Source organism: Anabrus simplex, chromosome 1 (assembly GCF_040414725.1).
Source record: "Anabrus simplex isolate iqAnaSimp1 chromosome 1, ASM4041472v1, whole genome shotgun sequence".
NCBI lineage: Eukaryota > Metazoa > Arthropoda > Insecta > Orthoptera > Tettigoniidae > Anabrus > Anabrus simplex.
Genome location: NC_090265.1, coordinates 859873521 through 859885819, shown reverse-complemented (window position 1 = coordinate 859885819; position 12299 = coordinate 859873521). Strand labels below are relative to the sequence as shown.

General features: G+C 38.3%; 1 protein-coding gene across 1 annotated transcript in view; it reads right to left on the bottom strand.

The window, feature by feature from the left end:
• Positions 1-3122, bottom strand: part of LOC136874233 (transcription factor Sox-3) — a 423434-nt gene extending 420312 nt beyond the window's left edge. The window contains exon 1 of the mRNA XM_067147869.2: positions 2785-3122. The gene's annotated coding sequence lies outside the window, so the exon portion shown is untranslated. The remainder of the gene's footprint in view (positions 1-2784) is intronic.
• Between the last annotated feature and the right edge of the window lie 9177 nt (positions 3123-12299).

Genomic DNA, 12299 nt, shown 5'->3' with positions numbered 1-12299 from the left:
TCATGCAAACAGTAATCAAATAAATATTTCAGATACGGCACCATATCCCAACCCATTGTCTTTAGCATATTATCCAAAGAAATCTTATCAACCCCAACTGCTTTTCTAGCTTTCAACTTTTGTAAATTTTGTAAATGTATTTATTATCATAGGTAGGGGCCTACATTACAATACTTCGCCGGTATTATTAACCTCCTCTATCTGAACATTATCCTTATATCAAACTATATTTACGTACTGTTGACTGAATACTTCTGCCTTATGGTAGTCCTCACATATACATTCCTCTTGTTCGTTAATGATACCTGGAATATCCTTCCTGGAATATGTTTCTGCCTTAGTACCTGTTACTTACTATCCTTTCAGTTTTCACTAAAATTTACATGACTGCCAATCCGTGAACTGCCTGAGATATTTCTAAGGTATATTTGCGATAATGGACTTGCGTTCTCTCAATTTGACATTGGTAACCATAGGATCATAGAAGTATCCTGCTTATCATGAACATTCAAGATAAGTTAGCGTCAGTTGGCCTGTAAAATCAATGTATTCCTTTGAATCTGGTTCAGTGGCTAAGGGTGAATCTTATGCTATCTGAATTTATTAACTTGTTTCCTGTCAACGACTTGGTCAAGGAGAGAACCTCAATTAGCGCTGCGATGTAGGCAGACGATACCTGCCATACACAGCTATACCAGACATAGGTTATTAGAAATTCATAGGGATTGTGCCCTCAAGTCAGTTTTCTGGAGTCAGTTTGTAAAGAAGAGTCTAAGATATAAGATACAGAAATAAATATATAGTAGTTAGTCAACATAGCCTACTCTCTTCCAAAATAAATGAATAAATATATTATTAAAGAGAATTAGGACTCACGGTCGTTGTTTATCTGTAATTCTACCGCTGTCCAGATATTATTATTATTATTATTATTATTATTATTATTATTATTATTATTATTATTATTATTAGTCTATTATTATTATTATTATTATTATTATTATTATTATTATTATTATTATTATTATTATTATTATTATTATCATTAATCCATCATACTGTGTATTAGATGTTTCCATACTTCTTTTTTAATATTCAGATTGCCTTAGACTATTCTTTGTGTCATATCATATATACGTTTGAAAATATATTTTATTGTACGCAAGCTGCTTTATGATTGTAGGACATAAACCCTGGCCTCTTTGGAGGGGCTGTTCAACATACTGTAGTAATTATTGAATCCTCCAACGACGGAGCTAAAACATCAATGCCTTTTCTCAATCCGGAACGTATAGAGTATAGTCTATCGTACGTTATCATAAATAGCCTACATGATGCACTGATATAGTCTAATTAAAACAAATCACCTCTTATTAGGTATAATGTTATAAATACTAACATGGTTATTCAGATCATTTATAAATATTAAATAGACATAGGCCTATGTTAGCGTAACCCACTAACTTCAGCTCTAGTCAAAGAACTCAGTAAAGAATATGATTTCTTCTGAGTGTGAATTTACACAAATAATGTTTTGAAAATACTACTTGTATCAATCAATCAATCAAGCAAGCAAGCAATCAATCAATCAATCAATCAATCAATCAATCAATCAATCAATCAATCAATCAATCAACCACAACTGATCTGCATTTAGGGCAGTCGCCCAAGTAGCAGATTCCCTCTCTCTTTTGTTCTCCTAGCCTTAAATGACTGCAAAGAAATTGGAAATATATTGAACATCTGTACTAATGTAACCCGAGTGAACCCCTTTTCCTTATTTTCAACTGCAAAGGAAAATGCGATAATAGTATAGGCTACTAATTATTGAAAGTATTATTCCTTGAGGGTAAGAACATGTGAACACAAGATTTGGACGTTTTCTAACACGTTAGGAGTCATTTCTAAGAACATCTATCTTCCCATCGTCCTGTGTCATTCAATGCGATTACTTCACCTTTCAGAAACAATTAAAGACATGTTAAATATATTGACACGAAAACCTACAATATGCTATAAACACGTTAAGCAGTTCACTTCTCCGTGGCACCCTAGAATATTAAGCTAGCCGTTCCATTTGTTAACTATTGTGATTATCGTGTTTAATGCAGTGTCTGCATGAGGTAATTGAATGGATCTTATTATGCATCGACAGCATTTAAAGAAATAATGCATAGTACAATTCTGGTTACAGATTTTTATTAGTTAAATGAAGAGGTGTCATATATCATATTATGAGGCAGATAGATCAAGGACTATCAAGCAATATTTTATTATTTGGGAAGTGGGAATGGACTGAACAATTTATATATTTTTTGGAAATGCATATCTTCTGTACGAACGTTCCTTAAACTCGCCTTTAACCTATAGTCTGTAAATGGCTTTATCTATTTTAAGTGTCAAAGGTACGATAAGCATAGGTACAGGTAAAAGCTATTCAGATGGTATGAAACGAAACTTAACTTGAGGAGGATCATCCTGTCATACATTGGTTTAACATGAATAGGCTTCTATGCGAGCAGTAACTGCAGCCAATTATTTCAGGATTATATCAGCTGTCGTGAGATAGCTTTTTAAATGATTGCTCTTAAACAACATTTTAATAGTTCATTTCATGGTCTCATAATTTCCAAATAATTATTTTAAGCATTAGCACAAATTATTCAGATTATGCGTATTGCTAATTTCATTCTCAGGTCCCAATATGACACATAAACTAGAATATGCAAATTATCATTGCTTGTCATTTTTATAATAATTTTAAGAAAACTGTGTTTAATTTACCTCATGAGATGGCCGGTGGCCCGTTGATGAAGCTCCAACTCCGTGGTGAGGCTGTTAATTCTACCAAGTCCTTAAAATAATTCACACCCACAACAGAGTTCACTTACGAAAGAAAATATTCTTACGGAACGGAAAACCACTTCCTTCGTGTTCCTTACACAATTGCTAATAATTTAATAATACGACACAAGTCACTGTACAGTGAACCACCCCTTAAATAAATAAATAACAAAAAAGGGTATAATAATATTTTATTATAATAATTAAATCTGAATAGCAAACAAAAAAGCGACGATGTATAAAGGGTTTGTTGCGCTATAGAGCTCGCGCGGGCCCTACTAACCATTCACTGCAGACTAAACCCTACCGCTGTCTCGCATTCCAGATCCTCCTGGACACGTACAGCTTCTCTTTCCTTGTCTCCCTCCCCACCACTTCCCTCACCCGTCTTCCACCACCACTAACAAGCACATTACGTCATCCAACCCAACAGCCAATAGCACGTCAAGTGGGCAGGTCTTATGACGTACTTGGACTTGTCTATCGCCACTTGTGATTGGCTACTCTACACACAGACCCTTCCTCCCATTTTCATGATAATGAGCAAAAAGTTCAATACTACTATACCAAGTTTCTTTTTTCAACAAAATGCTTTTGTAATAAAGCTTCAGGTGGAATCACGGCATTCTAAAAGAGACAAGCGAGAGGAAAGGGGAGCGAAAAGGGGAGGAAGACTAGGTTTTTTTTCCTATATAGGAGGAGGTATTTGTTGTGTGTGTGTGTTCTTCTTCACCGCAGAGCAAAGCAGGCAGAGAGGACGTTGTTTTCTGACAATGGCTAGAGTAACTCCACAAGATGTAACCGCTCTTCTCATTGTTGTCTTATCACCAGTAACAATGAAGGAATTACCATATTGTGTGTGCACTGAGTAGCTCCCCCCAGCGAGACATCTCAATGGCAGCATGTAGCAGCCATTCTTCACAACTAATTGCGCATTTCATTGAAAGAACATTAGCCTCTGTTGAACTACAGCAAGGGGAGTTACTTCACGCTATTTGTGTCAGTAGGGATCTGTATCACTATAAGCATGTACTCGTGTAGAATCCGTTTTCCTAGCTATCCAGCCAATTGGGAACATGCATCATTTTCAAAAATATTTTTTTTGAAAAGTACACCAATGAAATAGTACGTAAACGTATTACATTGTGGTATGTTGCATTGTTTTCTACCATTAAAAAAATATTTAATAGTGCCTTTCCGCAAGGCGAGTGAAACGGCCTCTGACGTAAGCGGCGCGCTGTGACGTCACGATCCAGTACCGCATGGAGCTCTACCAGCCGTTGCTAAAAGCCGATTGTTTATTATTCATGATCGCGAATAACTTCGAAATGACAGAAGAAACGTTCAAAACAGCAGTCAGACAATCTATCATGTGTAGATGTCATCATTCTTGAAAAATGTGACTTTTGTGGCCGCAGAAATTCGCGGATAACAAGCAAGTTTGTAAGTGGCGTCTTTTATATACGTGCAATGTACTGTAACCCATAGTATTAGGATAACAACGAACCTGGATAGATATCACATCACTTTCAACATTTCCTTGTAGACTGATTCCCCTATTAAAGAATAACATTACATTTTCGGGCTTTCAGCATTAGCAAAGTATGAAATCGGATTTCAGCACTAACATAAACATATAGGTAGCATTATAGTACTAGTCCGCTTCTGTGGTGTAGTGGTTAATGTGTGCCACTCCCGGAGGCCCGGTTTCGATTCCCGGCTCTGCCATGAAAGTTGAAAACAAATAGTACGAGGGCTGGAACGGGCTCTACTCAGCCTCGGGAGGTCAACTGAATAGAACGGTTTCGAATCCCACCTCAGCCATCCTCGAAGTGGTTTTTCGTATTTTCCTACTTCTCCTCCAGGCACCTAAGGCCACGGCCGTTTCCTTCCCTCTTCCTTGTCTATCCCTTCCGATCCTCCCATCCTCCAACAAGGCCCCTGTTGAGCATAACAGGTGAGGCCGCCTGGGCGAGGTAATGGCCCTCCTCATCAGTTTCATCACCATACTCAATGTCTCACGTTCCAGGACACTGCCCTTGAAGTGGTAGATGTGAAATCCCTCGCTGAGTCCGAGAGAAAACCAACCCTGAAGGATAAACTGATTAAGAAAGAAAGAAAGAAGGAAAGAAAGAAAGATCATAGAACTATAGGGCTATAATCTATCATTCCCCCCCCCAAAAAAAATATTTATGGTTGGGACAACTGGTCTACGCACTTCCGGGGCCCATGAAAGAGAATTAAATATCTTTGTGGAGGGAAAAAATTAAACATGATAAAGATAAATATGACTTCATCTAGTTTTCACCCCAACTTGGCAGGTTCGATCCTGGTTCAGTCCGGTGGTAGTTGAAGGTGCTCAAATACGTCAGCCTCGTGTCGGTAGATTTACTGGCACGTAAAAGAACTCCTGCAGGACTAAATTCCTGCACATCGGCGTCTCCCAAAAATCGTAGAAGTAGTTAGCGGGGCGTGAAGACAATAACATTAATTTCATTTGGCTTTTAACAAGCTGGGCATATCAGGAAAGAAAAGTGTCCTGGTGACATTTTAGTCACTCATTACAGGAATGTCTTTGGGTGCTGTGACTTTTACTTTTTTCTTTCTTTTTTTCTTCTTTTTTTGCTGTTTGCTTTACGTCACACCGTCACATATAGGTCTTATGGCGACGATGGGACAGGAAAGGCCTAGGAATGGGAACAAAGCGGCCGTGGCCTTAGGTACAGCCTCAGCATTTGCCTGGTGTGAAAATGGGAAACCACGCAAAACCATCTTCAGGGCTGCCGGCAGTGGGGTTCAAAACCCACTATCTCCCGGATGCGAGCTCACAGCTGCGCGCTCCTAACCGCACGGCCAACTCGCGCGGTATTTTTACCCTTCGGTTTATTGACTTGGCTTGTATAACCTAAAAGTTTGGCTAAGTAGGATAATATTTTAAACACCTACATCACTATTTTCACCTGTGTGCAATTATGTTATTTATTTCATTAATATTATGATAATTATTATAATTGAACATTGTTAACTTATAAGACCCTAACAGACAAGCATTGGTTTTGTGTAGAGTTATACATTTGTTAAATTCACGTTGTTTCCTTTCATGGTGTACACGCCTATTCTTTGTTACATTATAGAGTATTTAGATATAGCCTAAATTTCTTTACCAATTAACCTCTTCAATAAAGACATACATAACTGTCCCATGCCAAGATATATTGGTAGAATTAGAGCTGTCAAAATGGTTCATAACCCCTTTCATTTATTATCTTGACATGGATCACCCAAAACATAGGTTAGGTTTGGAGAATACTTTAATAATCAGCATTATTTAATGCACTGTTTATTACTTTCATATTCCAAGATGTAATTGAAGCATTTAAATAAAGCATCATACATTAAAATTTAAAGTTTTACCACTAGAACAGCTGACATGGAAAAGTGATTTGAAAATTCAAACAAATTCATCTTACGTTAAAATCTTCAAAAAAATAAACTGTAGACTTTTCCGATATATCACCAGCATTTCTCCGGCTCGCCAAAGTCCATTTCTCCCTAGTTTTAGCGTCTTTGGAACATTTATAAACAATTTGTTTGGTATGGTATGCGATGTGCTATTGCACATCGGAACTCTACACCATTTATAAGTTTTCTGCCTCACTGTCTGCGCAGGATTCATTTTAAGTCTAAAATATACCACTCAGATTATTATCCAATGTATAGACCTCGAATTTAACCATACCAGACACTAACATAAAGTAGAAATACGCGAAGTGTATCCTGCTTCTCACAGCACACTATGTGTTATTTCGTCTGCTAATTCAGTCAACCTGTACGATGACGTCAGACCAATGAGATCGCGTACTTGCGTGACGTGACATTTTCGTAGATTTTTATCATGTTTGGAGTTATTATTTGTACATTCTGATCACATTTATGAATTCTGCATGAAATTTTGAATCAGATTAGCATATTTTTACTTAAAACCCCGGATCATGCATGTTCCCTATTGTATATCCACTGTACTAGCTATAGGGCCTGAGGCATTCCCTCTCATAACTCTTCCTATCTGAAGTCACCAACCTCTTAAATAATACATTTATGGCAGCCAAATGACCATACATAAAGTACATTAAACCACCACTAATATTAATTTACGTTTTACAGTAGTCCATAAGGGACTTTCCTCGTACATTTGTTGAAATGGCAGCGTTCGCAATGGCCTTCACACAACTTATAAAAGCACTGCTCAGACGCGTCATGATAGCTCTGCCGAGTACATAACTGGTGAAAACCATGTATTGCCAACCTATTTAGAGCACTCCGCACCTCATAAATATACCTTCATGACAACAATACATCTTTGCTTCAACAATACCTAATATTTTATCCCATTAAATACCCTTTTTATACTTGAATTGTAAAACACATTCAGGCTGTATTATTAGAAGTATTAGAATTAGAATAAAATAAAACCAAATTAGGCATTAGAAATAGGCCTAATAAACAACTAAGAGGATTCCTGTAGAAGGAATTACTGACATTAAGTTATATTTACTATAGACCCGTCCTATCTATCTATCTATCTATCTATCTATCTATCTATCTATCTATATTTTCACAATAGACTATTGGCTTACATAATTATAAGGTAGCCCATACATCCTTATATCTCTCCCCGCCTAATAAAGTCAAAGTCATTTCCGTACAGGCCACGAAGGCCCTTGGAGGGGTAGAAGGTAAAGACTTCCACTATCCGTGACCTCGGCACTTGATGGGGTAAAGTGGTTAGCTCTACGCCAGGCCACCTTTGCACCTAGGAATTAACCTGGTACTCATTTTTTGTTTAGGCTGAGTGAACCTTAGAGTCATTTGCACCTCCAGAAGTGGAAATCTCGTTTCTAAAATGTTACGACTTCTTGATGTGGATTCGAACCCACGTCCTTCCAGGCGAACCGGGCACGTCTTTACCGCCTCGGCCAGGCAGCCCTCCCTGCCTAATAAGTAGAGGAAGAAGAAGAAGAACTCATAGGCTATCCTTTATAAGAAGAAAGCAATCTCTTTACAACATTACAACACGGTGATTGAAATGGAATGTCTATACACCAGTGAGTGCCTCCCAATGAGTAGAAAGGCTGCACTATGAGACAGTGAGAAGGTTGAGAAAATAGTTCTTCGCAAGATAATGGGTCCAAAATTTGTAAATGGACAAGATAGGTTAAGGGGTAGCGGCGATTGTGAATTAGAAGTAGAGTGAAGGAGGGGGAGAATGTAAAGACAAAAAAGGACCCGGTTTTGAGGGATATGCTTATAGGTGCCGGGGTGCGGGTATACTGTAGGCTATAGGCCTACATAAAAACTGAAGAAAAAACTACCAAGTGGTAAGTTATTTATGTTCTCTGAGTGAATTTCGAAAGGGAGGTAAAAGTTGAGAGTATACCAACTTAAGTGCGGCAATAATAGTTTTCTAAGATTTTGATTCAGTGCTACAGTATAGGCCTACGGCATGATTAACTTACACAATTCAAAAATCATTTATTATTAGAATACACATTGAGAAACTAACAGACACTAAAGATACTTCCAGACTGACGAATGAGTGCGGTAAGCGGGCGAATCATACCTCAGTGTCCACGACCTCGGGAAAAAAAAAAAAAAAAAAAAAAAAAAAAAAAAAAAAAAAAAAAAAAAACCTGCTACCCTTCCTCAAAGCACATGCAAAGTCTCCACGACTTGCTGTGGCGCTATACAATTCGGCTAGTCGCGACGAACTAGGCCTACATTTCGTGCTTATTTCCGCTGATAATTTTGTTAATAATTAAAAGGAATAAAGGAAAGAATTAGCTGATACGACAGGAGAGCTTGTACAAATTGCTTTTATTTCATAACTGTCCGGCTCCCTGGGTAAATGGTTAGCGTGCTGGCGTTTGGTCACAGGGGTCCTGGGTTCCATTCCCGACAGGGTCGGGAATTTTAACCATGATTGGTTAATTCCCCCACCACGCGGACTGGGTGAATGTACTGTCTTCATCATCATTTCATCCTCATCACCACGCGTAGGTCACCTACGGGCGTCAAATCAAATGCTTGCACCAGGCCTCTCCGGAGGCCACACGCCATTATTATTTAATAATTCATATATTTCCTAGTTTCAACCGGCTAAAACTGAATAAATATGTAATGTTTTGTCCACAAACTGGGGGTGTGCGACTACCCTCCCCACCCCCGGTCGCCCCTCCCCTAATCACAATACTGTTAAGGGGACATGAAGAACTGTATCATAAAAATGAACGACTGGTGGAAAGGAAGTCTGAAATTCTATGGACACCTCTTTAGAACGGATGGAAAGCGATTGACAAAATAAATCTTTTAGATACTTGATAGTAGACATAATGTTTTTGACAAGTGGTTCCAGGAGGTGAGGGAGGACTTTAACAAGGCTGGACTAAAGCGAGAGGACATGTCATATCGAGCACAGTACCGTTTACAAATCAACAACGGCTTACATAAAGAACAAAAGCAGAACAGTGGTTTGACGATGGAAAGACGGCAGGCTGCCGAGGAAATGATGCAGCGATTTTGGGCTGCAGAAAAGACTTCCAAAAATGTGTACCAGTTATTTAACGTGGTCTTTGTTATACCTAAACAGAAAATAATAATAATAATAATAATAATAATAATAATAATAATAATAATAATAATAATAATAATAATAATGTAAGTAAACTCGTGTCCTCATCCCGAGGTGGTGGAGCTCTTTTCAGGCACACCCCCATTGGAGGTGAGCTGCATGTACCATTCTAACCACATACCAGCTCTCCTGCCATTCTTAAATTTCTGGCAGTACCAGGAATCGAACCCGGGCCTCCCAGGACGGCTGCTAATAACACTAACCGTTACGCTACAGAGGCGGACGTAATAGTAATAATAATATAGTGATGAACGGGCTAAACCGAGACGAACAATCGCAAAGAAAACACCGTGTCCCTTGGGTAGAGGAAAGCAAGCACGCTCACTCAGGAGAAATTAATGAATTCTGAGCTCAACAGAAAGCAAAGTTCACTGCCAAATGTAACAAGACATAACGTGATCCTCGATGGCCCCAGCGAATAAATAATAATCAGAATTGGGAAGTAACTGATTAAAAGTAATGGAATTAGTTGTAAAGAATACCTTCTTAGTTATTTTTACTTGTAATCGTTACCTTCTAGTAGACTAATCGTTACATTCCAGAAATCGTTATCTACTAGTAATCGTTACCTACTAGTAATACTAGTAATCGTTACTAAAGTCTTTGATCGTTACATTCTAGCAATCTATAGAATATAGGCTACAAGGCATGGAAGCAGAAATAGAGGGGGGGGGAGGGGGAATAAATAATGATAAAGATACCTTGCTCAGTTTTGCTACAGCAGAACTAATACCTTCACCAGTTCTGGAAGACATACACTTATCCTACAATATCCGTCACTGCTGGGGAAAGGCCTTACACTTAAAATTATCTAGCACAGATATTCCTTCAAGTGACCCTGTAATGCACGGGTGTCAAAGCTTGCCCGCCGTTAGCGCAGTGCCCGTGCTAGAAATACCTATGGAAGAGGGCGCAAGTCGCTCTCCCTCAGTCGGCTTGTACTTCCCCATGTTGCTGACTCAGGGCTGTGCATGCCTACCGGTGATAGGCTCGTTGCCTGTTTTGGTATAGGCATACTTGAAACATTCATCTGCATAGTCTGTGACGTAAGGATTGACACAGTAATTTGTGTGTTTGTGTACATCAGTATCAACATGGTTGCTTGGAGAAATGCTACTTTTGAGCATGTTAGGGCCCTAAAATATTAATGCATTTTTTTTGTAGCCTACTTTATTCCTTATGGCACCCTTCAAAGTAGTTAGGCCTATTTATTTATCTGGTACACGGTGATTACAAAGCATTTTGTTCGGCACGTGTTATACAAACGCCGTGCTGAACACATTTAATTACAGACGTGTGCAAATTATTAGAATAAATGATAAAACTAACAGTAATTCACTTTTAAAGTATAATTATAATAATCTATCAATATACAATGACCTTTTTAGTAATTTGAGTGCATTCCCTTGTTTTTTATAACCATTTGGATCCTCTTTGACATTATTAACACAAGGTCCTTGCACATTTTCTGAATTTCTTCATCTCGATGCCATATATCAATGATGTTTTCAATGAGGCCAATTCTGGTTATTGTTCTTTTCCTCAGTCTTGACTTCACAGTTCTCCACAAATTTTCAATTGGGTTGCAGTCTGGGCTATTACCAGGCCAAGGCAATGTCATTATACTGTTTTCCTTCCAAGAATTTCTAAACAGACTTGGTCTTATGGCATGGTGCTCCATCATGCATAAAAATGCAATCTCCATCAGGAAACTAATCCCTGATCTGAGGCAGCAGGCGGGTTCGAAGCACCTTCTTGTACTGATTCTGCTCAATCATGCCCTCAACAATGTATAATCTGCCACATCCATGAACTGACATGCAACTCCATACCATCACTGAAGTTGGATGTTTAACTTTCTGTGTGGTACAGTTTGAAGAAAACGCCTCATCAGGGGTCCTTCTCACATATTGGCTGCTTTCCTCGGACACAGAAAATATGGACTCATCAGAAAAGATTACCTGCAAGATATTAAGCACTTATTGGAATGGCTTTTTCAACAGAATGTTTTGAAAATAGAAGAAAGTAAATCAGTACACCTCTGACTGAATTTTTGAAAAAATCCACTTAACCCATGAGGATGAAGTTACTTCTTAGCAAACAGTAAATTATGGGATATATCATGTTGCTTACCTTTTCCCAATTGTCCTTAAGCTCATTATGCATTGTTTTTGCCCATTCCAGCCGTTTCTTAGCCATGGTAGGTGTTATTTTGGCTTTATTTCTCGGCTTTCTTGCAGGAAGTCCTGCAGCACAAAGACTGCTTCTGACAATTGATGGAGATATTTCAACTCCATAGTTCTTTATTTGATTGCTCAAGTCCTTACTGGTGCTTCTTAGATTCATCCTAGCCATTTGAATCAATTTTCGTTCCATATGGGGGCTCATTATCGGTTTTCGACCACATTTCCCCTTACGTTTGTCTGCACGGTTTTCCCCTGATTTCAATGCAGAGCTGATTCTACTAACCGATACTTGCGAAAGATTCAATTTCCTAGCAATATCTTGTTGGGAATATCTACCTTCCTTTAATTAACACTCAGTCAATGCCAATTTATGGGGAGAAAGATCTGTTTTCTTAACCAAAACCTCACTTTTGCAAGAAGATACAACTTCAGTTCACCACTTCAAAAACTCACTAGGAAACAAATCCAAAACCTAACTTTATCCCAAACTTGGATTATACAGACATATATAAACAATATAAAACACTTCTAGGCTTCAATTCTGGCATAAGAACTCAACTCTCAACTAGAAAAAAGCTATG